Raw genomic sequence first — 15531 nt, forward strand, 5'->3', positions numbered from 1 at the left:
AAAATGTCAACTTTAAATCTTCAGCCTGTCATTTAATGCCCTCCACATCTTGTTTTTTCCCTACCTTTTCATTCTTATTTAGAGTACATTGTCCCTTGCATCTTGTTTTTCAGCCTTATTGACTAGTAAGAAGTCTTTTAAAACTCTGTGCAATATTTTGTGTTTGTTGTCACACATCATTGCTAGGAGAATACAGCATTATCAGTATGACTCTAGTGGCAAAAGACAACTAAAAGCTGGTGACTAAACTATTTTAGGCTCTGCTCTATGAACCTTTTCTCATTCCTGATTTTAATATGTGTTCTTTCATTGAAATAAACAGTATCTTTGAGTGTAACAGCTTTTTGGGGTTCTGTGAGTACTTTTATTAAATAATTGAGCTTGAGGGTGGTTCTGCAAATCTCTGACTACAATAACAATAAATGCAAATGATACATGCATCTTTCTCTGGGAATATCTCCTCAGAGAAGTTAAGGAAGGAATACTTAAAAAAATAACCAAACTCCATTCTAAACACAGAGGAGTGTGTGCGTGTGTGTATGTGTGTGTGTGTCTGTTTATGTGTATGTTTCTGTATGTATATTTGTATAAGGGTATATTTATGAGTTTGTCCATGTGTATGCCTATGAGTGTGCATGTGTGTAATATAATATGTGTGTGTGTGTGCATATGCATGAAACATTCTAGGCATTGAACACAGCATGTATCAAGACCCTGTAATTGTAAGGAGAGTGTGCTTTCAAGAAACTGTAAGAAGGACTGTGGTTAGAACTCAAAAAAATTAAAAAGGAATGGTAGTCAATGAGGTTAGATATAGGTAAAGGACAAAATACAAGGCTTTAAGAACTTTAAAGTTTTTCTTGTGCTGTAATGTATGTGTAGACAAGATAAGGCATGATAAGATCACTCTATTGGAAAAGTAAATTTTAAAGAATCTGTCCATAAATGAAGAAACTGAATAAATTATTGTACATCCAAACCATACAATATTACAAAGCCACTGCAAATAACAAAGTTTTAAAAATTGATTTGTAGGAATACTTAACAATTTTTTCTTTAGGGAGAAAGTGACATAAAAACTTAAAAAATATAATGTTTCTTTAAAACAATGACTACCTCTACATATGTGTGTGTATATAAGTATGCATATATATATATATCTATATATATATATGGATCATAGAAAAATACATGCGTTACTTGGGGTAGAGACCAAATGAGATATGTATGCAGATGGGATTAGGAAAGAAGGAAAAGAAAAGCAAATTGGTACAAGGCAAAAACATATATGAAACCATATTTATGCATGAAAGTAAAATTAGACATGTTTATTCAATAAATAATTTAACAATTTATTTAGATAAATGATATAAATGATCACCCTGACAGCAGTATGAAAAACATTCGAATAGGTTTCAATATATAAGTTACTAGGCTATTACAGAGTTCGAGGAGATAAGTGATGTGTGCTCGGATTAGGAGTTAAAATCAGTAAGACTTGATAGTGATTAGATACGGGAAGTTTCAAAGTTGACTGCTACATGCCTGATTTGTGCAGTGCCATCGGTGCAGTAGGGAATAATGAACGAGCCAGGTTTGGCAGGTAGGGATTTTGTTTAATACATAATTTACCTATGCTATTTTGCAGCACCCAGGTGGAGATATCAAATAGAATGTTGAATGATTGAGTCTAGAACTCAGATTTTAGGCCTCAAAATAGAAATGTATGTGTAATCTGTGTACGCATGTTAATCAAAGCTATGAACTAGAATGAGATTACCTAGGAAGAGATAATATAAGAAGGAGAAAAAAGAAAGTCTATGAATAATCTTTGGGTAGCATCTTATCACAACAGAGAAAGACAAAGATGCAAAAGAAAAAGATAACTAAAATAGAGAGAACACAACAGTGTATTGAGCTAAAGGGTCCACAATAAGAAAGTGTTTCAAAAAAAAAATCTTCTTTTTTTTGAGACGGAGTCTTGCTCTGTCACCCAGGCTGGAGTGCAGTGGCCCAATCTCTGCGCACTGCAAGTTCCACCTCCCGGGTTCACACCATTCTCCTGCCTCAGCCTCCCGAGTAGCTGGGATTACAGGCGCCCGCCACCACATCCGGCTAATTTTTTTTGTATTTTTAGTAGAGACGGAGTTTCACCACATTAGCCAGAATGGTCTCGATCTCCTGATCTCATGATCTGCCCACCTCGGCCTCCCAAAAAAAATCTTCCAATAGTATCAATAATACTATGCAGTAATGAAAGATGATTGGGGTAAATAAACTGAATTGACTTGACATAAAGCAGACTGAAACATATTGAGGTACCAATAAGGGGGTTAGGAAATGAAAATGAGTAACTGTAGGCAATTTTTTCCAGCTCTTCAATGGAGCAGAGATAAAGCTGCAGCCAAAGAATATAGGGTAAAGAGAGAGGAATGTTGTGTGTGCATGTTTGTGGTATTTAATATGGTGGAGAAAAAAGTATTCGAAATACTGAAGGGAAAGATCCAGTGAAAGAAAAAGAACAATAAAAAAAATATTAAAATAGGATTTCAGGTAAGACTATAATAAATTGTACAGTAAACACTTTTAAATAATTTTGTTTAATGGTTCAAGCTAGAAATTAATTAATTAAACTTTGATTTTTCCCATGCCCTTATATGAAAAGCTCTTCTGTTTTATATGACATGAATGTTGTCCTTTTAATCTCATTAATTTAATGAGGTATTCATAATGCTATTTATGTTAATTTCAATTTTTGGTCTTGGCAAATATGTGCTTATTTTGGGAGGAGTTTGCATCTCATAAAGAGTGAAGATGTGAATGGTTGGGTTTTACATTGATGTTGGTTATCAGTCTATCTGAATTGTTTCTTTTGCAAACAGTATGCAAATTTGAGCTAAGATTCAAAGTATGTTTACATCTCATATGCAAATGAAGGGTTTTGGTTTACTTGATAATGTAAATTTGTAAGATGTTACATGGGTTTCTCATTAAAATAGTATTGCTAATTATGCCTCTAAAGATTTCTTTCTAATGTGGCATTGCTAGGTAAAATACATTATTTAAATATATTTGATGAGCATTTAAATTAAGTAGTAAATGAAGTCAGTGATATTATTATTATTATTATTATTATTATTATTTAAGACAGATTTGCAATCTGTTGCCCAGGATGGAGAGTAATGGTGCAATTTTGGCTCACTGAAACCTCTGCCTCCTAGGCTCAAATGATCTGCCTGCCTCAGCCTCCCAAAGTGCTGGGACCTAACAGACGTGAGCCACTGCAAACTGCCTGTGATGTTTAAATTTTTTTACTTTTTTATTTTGAGATGGGATCTCTCTATGTTGCCCAGGCTGGAGGGCAGTGGTGCAAACTCAGGCTCACTGCCACCTATGCCTCCCAGGCTCAAGCGATCTTCCAACCTCAGCGTCCCAAGTAGCTGGGGCCGCAGGCACATGCCACCATGCCCAGCTAATCTTTTGTATTCTTGATAAAGACGAGGTTTCACCATGTTGCTCAGGCTGGTCTCGAACTCTTGAGTTCAAGCGACTCTTGTGCCTTGGCCTCTCAAAGTATTGAGATTACAGGCATGAGCCACCATGCTTGGCCCTGTGAAACTATTTTTAATAAGAGTTTTAAAACTTTATTTCTGAGAAAAATTACATTGTCTCATTCAGTTTAACATTTTATATTATATTATTTTGACATGCTCAAATTCTTTTATGGATTAAGCAAAAATTCCCTGAATGGTAAATGGCACTCGATACATGATTATTCTTTCACTGACTATTTATACAACCCTAAGAAGTACTTACCTAGAATTCACTCTGCTCAAGTGACTTCAACAGCTGAAAAAAAAAAAAAAAGGCAAAAAACTGTCTAAAGAACATCATTTCAATTCTCAAGGTTAAAAAAGACGAAAATAGTATTTAACATGTTTCAAAAGTTCATTTTATTTGTACAAATTGGCTAATGATAATTGCTTAAGAGATTATCCAGATTTTTATTGATGAGTAAATTAAACTTTAAAATCAACAGGAAACTTTTTCCAGATGATATCATCAGGAAGTCGTGATGATATCATCAGTTCATCCTCTCCAAATCCCATGGTTTTTCAACCATAGCATAATACTTGAGTATAAGGCTGTCATCTGAAGTTGTGGGTTCTAGTAACAACTAAGTTCCTAACCCTTGTTGCATCTTGAGTAAGTCATTTACTATTTTTGGTTTTATGTTTTCTAAAGTTTTTTATTTGCTTCTTGCCTTTGCTTTATTTATTTATTTTTCTTATTTTCCTACATTAAAAATGGGCATGGAATGAGCTGGATGATTTTTTAAGCTATTTTCAGTCCTGTATCAACACATAGCTTCTCCTGGGTCACCATTTTTCAGGGTTAGCTCAAAAATATTTGTGAGGTTGGTAATGATGAATTTTTTTCTTTGAAGTTTTTTTGCATACATGTGTTTCAGTAAAGAAAATAAGAGGCCCTATGCAGTAATTTTGTCTTTTAATATCTGAATCCTATTTACCCGTGGGGTACTCCACTAACATTTTCTCCTTTTATCTTCATTTTCTGTCTTAATTATTGATCTGAGATTTAGTTGCCCTTGAAACTGATGCGCTCAGCAGCTCCAGGGTGGTGGAGTGAGATGGTTGCTAGGCAACCTCACTAGTATCAGACGGGTTATTGAGATCTTTACCTTTGAGAGTCTTGCTTGTGGAAAATCTAAGGGAAAAGCTACTTCTGACTCCTGTGTCTTTAAGTGTCAGAAAATACAGAGATTTGGAACAAATATACAACATATTTAGAAAGGATTTTCAGGAAAAAATTAGGTAGAATATTTGTGTTTTATTTCCAGGTTTAAGGAGATTGCTTTAAAAGAAAAAGTCTTTTGATCCTGTTTTGGTTTTCTATTGCAACATAACAATCATGACAAAACTAATGGTTTAAAAATATAAATGTATTATCTCACAGTTTCTATAGATTAGAAGTCTAGGTATGGTCTTGCTGGGTCTCTGCTCAGGGTCTCCTAACGCTGTAATCAAGGTATCTGCTGGGGCTGTGGTCTCATTTAAGGCCTAAGATCTTCTTCCATGTTCTTGTGGTTGTTTGCAGAATTCATTTCCTTGCAGCAACTGACCTCTTCGTGGTTTAATTCTTTAATGCTAGCAACAGAAAAAAAGAGAGTTTCTGTTGCTTCCAAACTCTGAGCTCAGAAAAGTCCAAAGCCCTTTTTCAAAGGGCCTAATTAGGTCAGGCTCATACAAGGCAATCTTCCCTTTTTAATTGATATGTCATAATTGTACATATTTATGAAGTACGTGTGATGTTTTGATATATGCCTACAATGTGTGATGATCAAATTAGGTTAATTAGAATATCCACTACTTCAAACATTTATTATTTCTTTGTGTTGGGATCATTTCAAATCTTCTTTTCTGGCTATTCTGAAACATGCAATATATTATTGTTAACCATAGTCACTCTACTGTGCTGTAGAACACTAGAACTTATTACTTCTAACTGTAGTTTATACCCATTAACCAACTTATAACATCCCTTTGATGAACTAAATTTAACTGATTGGGGACCTTAATTATATCTGAAAAATTCCTTCATTTTAGTCATATAACATAAAATAACCTTATTGTATTCACAGGTCTCACCCACACTCAAGGAAAGGAACTTATTTAATGGTGTAGATTATTGGTGATCACCTTAAAATTTTACCTATGACAGATGTATTTTAAGTATATAATCAGTGTTCTATTACACTCTCAAATTATGGGATGAGATAATAACACAAATAGTTAATTCATTTCTAAGTTCTACTGACTATCAATTGTTTTACAATCATATTTTAATAATCACTAAGTGTGATTTATTTTAAAATATTACAGTTAGAGCTATTTTCTGTAAATCAAATCATACTTATCAGAGCATTATTTCCGGAGAAATGAATGTGTAATAAATATTGAAGAATATTATGGGGAGCATCTAGTATTAGATGATTCAATTTTATGGCTATGCTAATTAGATTAATTTTGACTGTGATCCAGGCCCAGGGAAGAAATGAAGGCTGAAAATTTTCCATTACTTTTGGTTGATGCAGGTAGTAAATTTTTATACCAGATTAACAGCCAAATCTTGTCTTCAAGCTTGTAAATTAGAGTAATATTTCCTCTAGGGAATACGAGAGCACTTTTTTTTGCCATTGTTCATTTCCTACTTCTCTGATGTTATCTCAACACATGAGGGAATAGTTGGTTCAGAAATAGGAATTGGTCTATTAAATGTAGTCTGTTTTCAAGGGTCATGAGGACATTGTTGGAGCAATTCTGTTGGTTAGTTTGCATTTCCTGAGACCAGAGGAGTTGATGAATAAGAAAACATGACAATAATAGAAAAATAAGAAACAGTACAAACAATTATGTCTCAGAGATTTCTTTAGAGGCATTTGTGAGAGATAACTGTGAATATATTAGAGTACATATTTTATTGGGCTCTCATAGATTTCCATCTGCAGGTAAACTTTCTTCTGAATTAGTTTTGTTTCATTTATAAATTTCATAAAAATTCAAGCCCTTTGTTTATAGTTAAATGGTTAGAAGGACTTTAGAAAGAAATTGACAATTTAAATCATGCCAGAATATGTCTGAATATATATTTTCCACGGCAGACTGATCTATTCAGGAAATGTGTCTATGTAACCAAGGCAGATGGGAAATATTTGACAATGGTTATTGTCACCCTTCCTTTCCATCCCTCATGTCCCATCATGGACCCCTGAAGACAAATCATAAGTATGAGGGGCATAAATTCTTACACAGATTGCATTATTATTTGTTCCACTAGCTAAAAAGAATTTCAAAGGCTACTATTATGTTTTAAATGTAATTAAGAAGGCAGTAAATAGATAGGTTAAAATATCATGTTGGATGCAGTATTGCCTTGTATTCTGTCTGTACTTGGAAAGCTGGATAAACAGAATACTTTTTAATAAACTAGTATGAAAACACACAAATTCATACATATACTTATGCACAGTTATTAATAAAACAGTACTTAATAAGCCCTTAAATGTGAGCAAAATTTTGGACTTTCTAATAAGAAAAAAACTATGCTGGTTGAAAAGCAGTACCATCTATTAAAATATTATGAAGCTATATATGTAACTAAAAATTTTTTAGGAATCACATTAAAAACAAAAAGAAAAAAAATTAATATATTTTATTTACTTTTCAAGAAACAATACATTTTGAAAGCAAAATAAATAAATTATAACAAAACAGGGTCTGCCAGAGTCTGAATATTTTATTGTCAGATTTTCCAGAAAAGGTCATGTCGTCACACATAATGAGAAGCAGCTGACTCTCTAATGGAGCTTTCTGGACCAACTGGGTGGATATTTTGGAATTCCTGGGGAGGCTCTTTCACCACCTTTATACCACGCACTTCAGCATTTGATTGCAAATGGATGTCTGTGATTCTAGGCATTTACTTTGTGACAAAACATCTTGCATGTATATTGAGATCCACTGTTTATCCAATAACAAATCCGAAGTGGCCATTGTAGAAGTAAAAAGACTTAAAGCAAACTTTAGCAATTGAGCCAGGATATCAAGATGCAAATGCCTGGATGGAATGGATTAAATATTCAGTCTGCACTCTAAGCAAAAGCAATAGTTACACTTGGGTGCATCGTAGGCCAGAGGCCCAGGTTTTCCCCTTTCCCACTTGGATGGTCATTTATACATGGCATATCAATCCAATGACACATCTCTAATCAGCGATCTCATGGATCTCTTCTTTTTTGTACCTTATTCGTCGTCACTTAGACTGATGTTGGTCTATCCCTTTAAGATGTTCCTAAGTCCCAGAGTTACTGCAAAGACTTGTTAGTGCTGCAGAAAATCCCTCTCAAGTGGCCACAAGAAAGCTCCCTCCCTGTTTTATCTCAGTTAATTTCCTGGTATTCCACCAGGCTATCTTTTAAACCAGGCCATCCTAAACAAATTCAGATTGATAAAAATTCATTTAGCCATTTTACAATGATGTCATCAGTGGGTAAATGGAAGCAATTTTATTTTTCTGTAGACAGACATCAGAATTAATTTCTTAATATGGTCTGAATAATCATATAAATTCCTCTTAAGTTATCATAGATTCTTACCTACAGATACTTTGACTAATACACTCAATTTTACTTTTACTTTTAAAATTTAAATGCTAATACAAACAATTGAGGCACTGAAAGCTTTCTTTAAAATGACACATTATCTACACTGTCAATGTAGACATCAGTTTTGCATTACTCATAATCTTCACCTACCAATTATTTTAATGTATGTCTTATATTGATTTCCTTTTTCCACTTACTCTTATTTCTTGCTACTTACCATTTCCTGTATGGTACCCTACTTCTTCTAGTTTATGTCTAGTTTCTGTTGGGGTTATTTTTACATTTAGATGTTGGGCTGGGAAGAAATACAGTATACAAATTATGTGAAATACGAGTTTTGAAAATTGTGTGCTCAGGATTATTAAACACACATGTTACTTCACATTTGGCTTGATTTTTAAACTCAGATTCAATTTCCATTGAAAGAAATATTTTACTGGCAGCACATTTAAATCATGTGAAGAGTGTTACTAACTCAAATTATTGCCAACCCAGTGACTGCGTCAGGAGGAGGTAAAGTATGAATCTCTTCATGGGTGCCACTTTTTATCTTCAGTGAATATAAAAATATAAAACATGAATAATAAACATGAAAACAATTTTGAAAAATATGTGATTGTTCGTTTTACTTTACAATTCAAAATAAAATTGCCAGAGGTGAAGCTCCAACGTACAGTCTGTCTCTTTAATCTGTTGTTTGTGAAATGTTCCAGTTTGCTTGTGTATATTTTGCATGCATACCTCCTGTTAATGCAGTGGAATTTATTTCAGTAGAATAAATTAAGGAAGTTTGTTGGCATAGTATAGGAGAGTTCTCTCCTCCAAGTATCACAAGACTGAATTCAAGGTGTCATCCAAACTGATTTTTTCTCTGGAGTTATCAAAAATTTCTCTTAAGTTAACAAAGATTCTTACCTCGAGATACTTTACTAATACACTAACTTTATTTGTAGTTTTAAAATTTAAATACCAATACAAACAAGGCATTGAAAGCTTTCTTTAAAATGACACATTATCTACACTGTCAAGGTAGACATCAGTTTTGCATTACTCACAATCTCCAGAGAAACTGCAGAAACTCCAGAGAAAAATTCACTTTGGATCATTCTTACTGACAGAAATTAGTTTCTTCAGATTACAGGGCTGAGGTCCCTGCTTCTTTGCTGACTGTCAGCTGGAGGTTACTCATTTCCTAGAGGATTCCTCCATTCCTTGTTGCATGGTTCTCTCCATTGTCAAACAAGCAATGACATGTCAAATCCTTGTCAAGTGCAAATAAATGCATTTTGAATGTCTTACTTCCTCTGTCTCTAACCTGTAGACTTAAAGGATTTGTGTGATTAGGTGTGGCCCATACCAGCTGATCTTACTTTAAAGTCAACTGAGCCAGGTGTGGTGGCATGCACCTATAGTCTCAGCTACCCGGAAGGCTGATGAGGGAGAATGGCTTGAGCTCAGGAGTCTGAGACCAGTCTGGGCAATATAGCAAGACCCTATATCTAAAAAATAAATAAATAGTACTACAAATCAACTGATTTGGACCTAATTACATCTGCAAAATCCCTTCTGTCATAGAGCATGAAATAATTATCATGGCATTCATCTTTATAGGTTTCATGCACAGTCAAGAGGAGGAGATGATTTAAGAGTGTGCCTCATTGAAGGCCATGTCGAAATTCTGCCTACCACAATCATTTCATGTATAGTTCACATTTACAGGACAAATTTTATATATGAACAACTATCTGTAAACAAGCCACAGGATTTCAGAATGAAAATGAAAAGACATATTTTTGTTATTTCAGGAACTCTATCAATACACATTTTGGGTTTAGCTGTTAATTACAAAAACTGCATACTTATGAAGATTCCAACTATTTTACTTGTTTTTAATTAATCTCTTGCCACCTATCACTTTGAATATTTTATTACTAATTGTTATGTTATTTTGGGGTTTGTTTTTTAGAACACATAAATTATTTCAAGTGTTTCTTTTCAGGGATTTTAACTAATAATTAGTATAGATATCTTAATATGCAACCCAAATTTAAATCTAATAATTATCTGGATTTGTGTTATTTTTATGTCAGCTGAAGGGGTTTAAATTCTTGTTGCTTACGATTTTCTCTTTGTGGGCTGCATTATTGTGAAACAAATATTTTATGTATGATATTGTGGAAATGAACAATTTTGCAATTGTATGACACATTTGAGTCTTTGCTGTTAATTATAATATTTTGCAGATATCTTCTGGAGCTTCAACTGCAAATTTTGTAACAATTTTGTTACAGTAGGTAGCTAGTCAGACATGAGGACAGCAGTAGAGTGTTCTACCCCCATGCCCTCATTCCAACACACACCACGAATGTCAGGTAACCACCAGGTGATGGTCAGGTGGTTGTTAACTGTCTCTCTAAAGTAAAAATTGGTCACAGCCAGCACCAGGGAAGGCAGTCTCCCAATAAACAGAAACACCTGAAATAATCAGCAGCCTCCTGATAAGATCTCAGGATTTGGGCCAGTGGGTTCAAGCATGCACATTATGAGGCAAAATGGTGGAGTTTAACTGGTATATGACCTTCTAGGGACATTTGATTGGTAGAGGAAGAACACTTCAAATTAGCATGCATATAACTCCAGTAAACACACTGCATAGGCTCTGCTCCCAAGTGCTAGCAGGCCACTGCATATGTGGACAGTCCACCCCAAGGGGTGTTCAGGGGAGAAGGATTGCAGGACCTTGGAAGCATGCCAACATATAAAACCCCAAGTCAAAAAGGTCAAACCATGCTCTTGATCTCTCAAGTTGACTGCTTGACCCTCTTCCATGTGTACTTTACTTCCTTTCAACCTGCTCTAAAGCTTTTTAATAAACTTTCATGCCTTCTCTAGAACTTGCCTCACCTCTCCTCCTGCCTTATGCCCCTCATAGAATTCTTTCTTCTGAGGAGTCAAGAACTGACGTTGCTACAAACCGAAATGGATTTGCTGCCACTGCCAGTTTCATAGGATAATTTTGTTTTTGTATTCTATGCTTACATGACCTTAAATGAGTTAAATTGTGTTTGCATGTGTGTAAAAGAGAGATGCTTTTTGTACAGGTGCTGGTTTGATTTCCATAGCATCATTGCTTATTTGACAGCATTTACATGTAAATAAGACTGAGAAGCTAAGAAAGAGAAGTGCTGGGTCATATAAATTAAAATTTATATAAACCTTATTTATATTACCCAATTAGTGATGTACAAAACTGTTTTATAACTCTTGCATCTTGTAATCCTGATGACTTTATTGTCTTAATTAAAAAGTTATTCACTGTAGTAGAAAAACATCTATTTACATGAAAATTGCTTAAGAGAATTTAGGCCTTTATGGCTTTATAAAATCAATTTGTCTGTGGGTTCCAAGATGGCCGAATAGGAACAGCTCCAGTCTACAGCTCCCAACATGAGCGACGCAGAAGATGGGTGATTTCTGCATTTCCAACTGAGTTATCTGGTTCATCTCAATGGGGCTTGGCAGAGAGTGGGTACAGCCCACGGAGCGTGAGCTGAAGCAGGGCAGGGCATTGCCTCACCCAGGAAGCACAAGGGGTTGGGGAATTCCCTTTCCTAGCCAAGGGAAGACATGACAGACGGTACCTGGAAAATCAGGACACTCCCACCCTAATACAGCACTTTTCCGATGGTCTTAGCAAATGGCACACCAGGAGATTCTGTCCCGCGCCTAGCTCGGAGAGTCCCATGCGCACAGAACCTGGCTCACTGCTAGCACAGCAGTCTGAGATCGAACTGCAAGATGGCAGCGAGCCTGGGGGAGGGGCATCCGCCATTGCTGAGGCTTGAGTAGGTAAACAAAGTGGCCAGGGAAGCTCGAACTGGGTGGAACCAACCGCAGCTCAAGGAGGCCTGCCTGCCTCTGTAGACTCCACCTCTGGGGCAGGGCATAGCTGAGCAAAAGGCAGCAGAAACTTCTGCAGACTTAAACATCCCTGTCTGATAGCTTTGAAGAGAGTAGTGGTTCTCCCAGCACAGAATTTGAGATCTGAAAACAGACAGACAATCTCCTCTAGTGGGTCCCTGACCCCCAAGTAGCCTAACTGGGAGCACCTCCCAGTAGGGAACAACTGACACCTCATACAGCTGGGTGCCCCTCTGATACAAAGCCTCCAGAGGAAGGATCTAGCAGCAACATTTGCCGTTCTGCAATATTTGCTGTTCTGCAGCCTCCGCTGGTGATACCCAAGCAAACAGTGTCTGGAGTGGACCTCCAGCAAACTCCAACAAACCTGCAACTGAGGGTCCTGACTGTTAGAAGGAAAACTAACAAACAGAAAGGACATCCACACCAAAACCCCATTTGTACGTCACCATCTTCAAAGACTAAAGGTAGATAAAACCACAAAGATGAGGGAAAATACAGAGCAGAAAAGCTGAAAATTTTAAAATCAGAGTGCCTCTTCTCCTCCAAAGGAATGCAGCTCCTCACCAGCAACAGAACAAAGCTGGATGAAGAATGACTTTGATGAGTTGAGAGAAGAAGGGTTCAGATGATCGGTAATAACAAATTTTTCTGAGCTAAAGGAGGATGTTCTAACCCACCACAAAGAAGCTAAAAACCTTGAAAAAAGATTAGATGAATGGCTAACTAGAATAAACAGCGTAGAGAAGACCTTAAATGACCTGATGGAGCTAAAAATCATGGTGTGAGAACTACGTGACGCATGCACAAGCTTCAGTAGCCGATTTGATCAAGTGGAAGAAAAGGTATCAGTTATTGAGGATCAAATGAATGAAATGAAGTGAGAAGAGAAGTTTAGATAAAAAAGAGTGAAAGAAATGAATAAAGCCTCCAAGAAATATGGGACTATGTGAAAAGACCAAATCTACGTCTGATTGGTGTACCTGAAAGTGATGGGGAGAATGGAAGCAAGTGGGAAACACTCTTCAGGATATTATCCAAGATAACTTCCCCAACCTATTGAGGCAGGCCAACATTCAAATTCAGGAAATACAGAGAACGCCACAAAGATACTCCTCAAGAAGAGCAACTCCAAGACACATAATTGTCAGATTCACCAAAGTTTAAATGAAGGAAAAAATGTTAAAGGCAGCCAGAAAGAAAGGTCGGGTTACCCACAAAGGGAAGCCCATCACACTAACAGTGGATTTCTCAGCAGAAACTCTACAAGCCAGAAGAGAGTGGGGGCCAATATTCAACATTCTTAAAGAAAAGAATTTTCAACCCAGAATTTCATATCCAGCCAAACTAAGCTTCATAAGTAAAGGAGAAATAAAATCTTTTATAGACAAACAAATGCTGAGAGATTTTGTCACCACCAGGCCTGCCTTACAAGAGCTCCTGAAGGAAGCACTAAACATGGAAAGGAACAACTGATGCCAACCACTGCAAAATCATGCCAAATTGTAAAGACCATCGAGGCTAGGAAGAAACTGCATCAACTAATAAGAAAAAAATAACCAGCTAACATCATAATAACAGGATCAAATTCACACATAACAATATTAACCTTAAATGTAAATGGGCTAAATGCTCCAATTAAAAGACACAGACTGGCAAGTTGAATAAAGAGTCAAGACCCATCAGTCTCCTGTGTTCAAGAGACACATCTCACATGCAGAGACACACATAGGCTCAAAATAAAGGGATGGAGGAAGATCTACCAAGCAAACAGAAGACAAAAAAAAAGCAGGGGTTGCAATCCCAGTCTCTGATAAAACAGACTTTAAACCAACAAAGATCAAAAGAGACAAAGAAGGCCATTACATAATGGTAAAGGGATCAATTCAACAAGAAGAGCTAACTATCCTAAATATATATGGACCCAATACAGGAGCACCCAGATTCATAAAGCAAGCCCTTAGAGACCTACAAAGAGACTTAGACTCCCACACAATAATAATGGGAGACTTTAACACCCCACTGTCAATATTAGACACATCAATGAAACAGAAAGTTAACAAGGATATCCAGGAATTAAACTCAGCTCTGCACCAAAACGACCTAATAGACATCTACAGAACTCTCCTTCCCAAATCAACAGAATAGATATTCTCAGCACCACATCTCACTTATCCCAAAATTAACCACATAGAAGTAAAGCACACCTCAGCAAATGTAAAAGAACAGAAATTATAACAAACTGTCTCTCAGACCACAGTGCAATCAAACTAGAACTCAGGATTAAGAAACTCAGTCAAAACTGCTCAACTACGTGGAAACTGAACAACCTGCTCCTGAATGACTACTAGGTACATAACAAAATGAAGGCAGAAATAAAGATGTTCTTTGAAACCAATGAGAACAGAGACACAACATAACAGAATCTCTGGGACACATTTACAGTAGTGTGTAGAGGGAAATTTATAGCACTAAATGCCCACAAGAGAAAGCAGGAAAGACCTAAAATTGACACCCTAACATCACAATTAAAAGAACTAGAGAAGCAAGAGCAAATACATTCAAAAGCTAGCAGAAGGCAACAAATAACTAAGATCAGAGCAGAACTGCAGGAGCTAGAGATACATAAAACCCTTCAAAAAGTCAATAAATCCAGGAGCTGGTTTTTTGAAGAGATCAACAAAATTGATAGACTGCTAGCAAGACTAATAAGAAAAAAGAGAAGAATCAAATAGACACAATAAAAAATGATAAAGGGGATATCACCACCGATCCCATAGAAGTACAAACTACCATCAGAGAATACTATAAACATCTCTACACAAATAAACTAGAAAATCTCGAAGAAATGGATAAATTCCTGGACACATACACCTTCCCAAGACTAAACCAGGAAGAAGTTGAATCCTGGAATAGACCAATAACAGGCTTTGAAATTGAGGCAATAATTAATAACCTACCAATCTAAAAAAGTCCAGGATGAGACAGACACATAGCCAAATTCTACAGAGATACAAAGAGGAGCTGGTACCATTCCTTCTGAAACTATTCCAATCGATAGAAAAAGAGGGAATCCTCCCTAACTCATTTTATGAGGCCAGCATCATCCTGATACCAAAACCTGGCAGAGACACAACAACAAAAAAGAGAATTTTAGACCAATATCCCTGATGAACATCGATGCAAATATCCTCAATAAAATACTGGCAAACCAAATCCAGCAGCACATCGAAAAGCTTATCCACAATGATCAAGTTGGCTTCATCCCTGGAATGCAAGGCTGGTTCAATATACACAAATCAATAAATGTAATCCATCATATAAACAGAACCAAAGACAAAAACCACATGATTATTTCAATAGATGCAGAAAAGGCCTTTGACAAAATTCAACAACCTTTCATGCTAAAAACTCTCAATAAACTA

The sequence above is a fragment of the Nomascus leucogenys genome, chromosome 15 (genome assembly GCF_006542625.1).
Source record: "Nomascus leucogenys isolate Asia chromosome 15, Asia_NLE_v1, whole genome shotgun sequence".
NCBI classification, from domain to species: Eukaryota; Metazoa; Chordata; class Mammalia; order Primates; family Hylobatidae; genus Nomascus; species Nomascus leucogenys.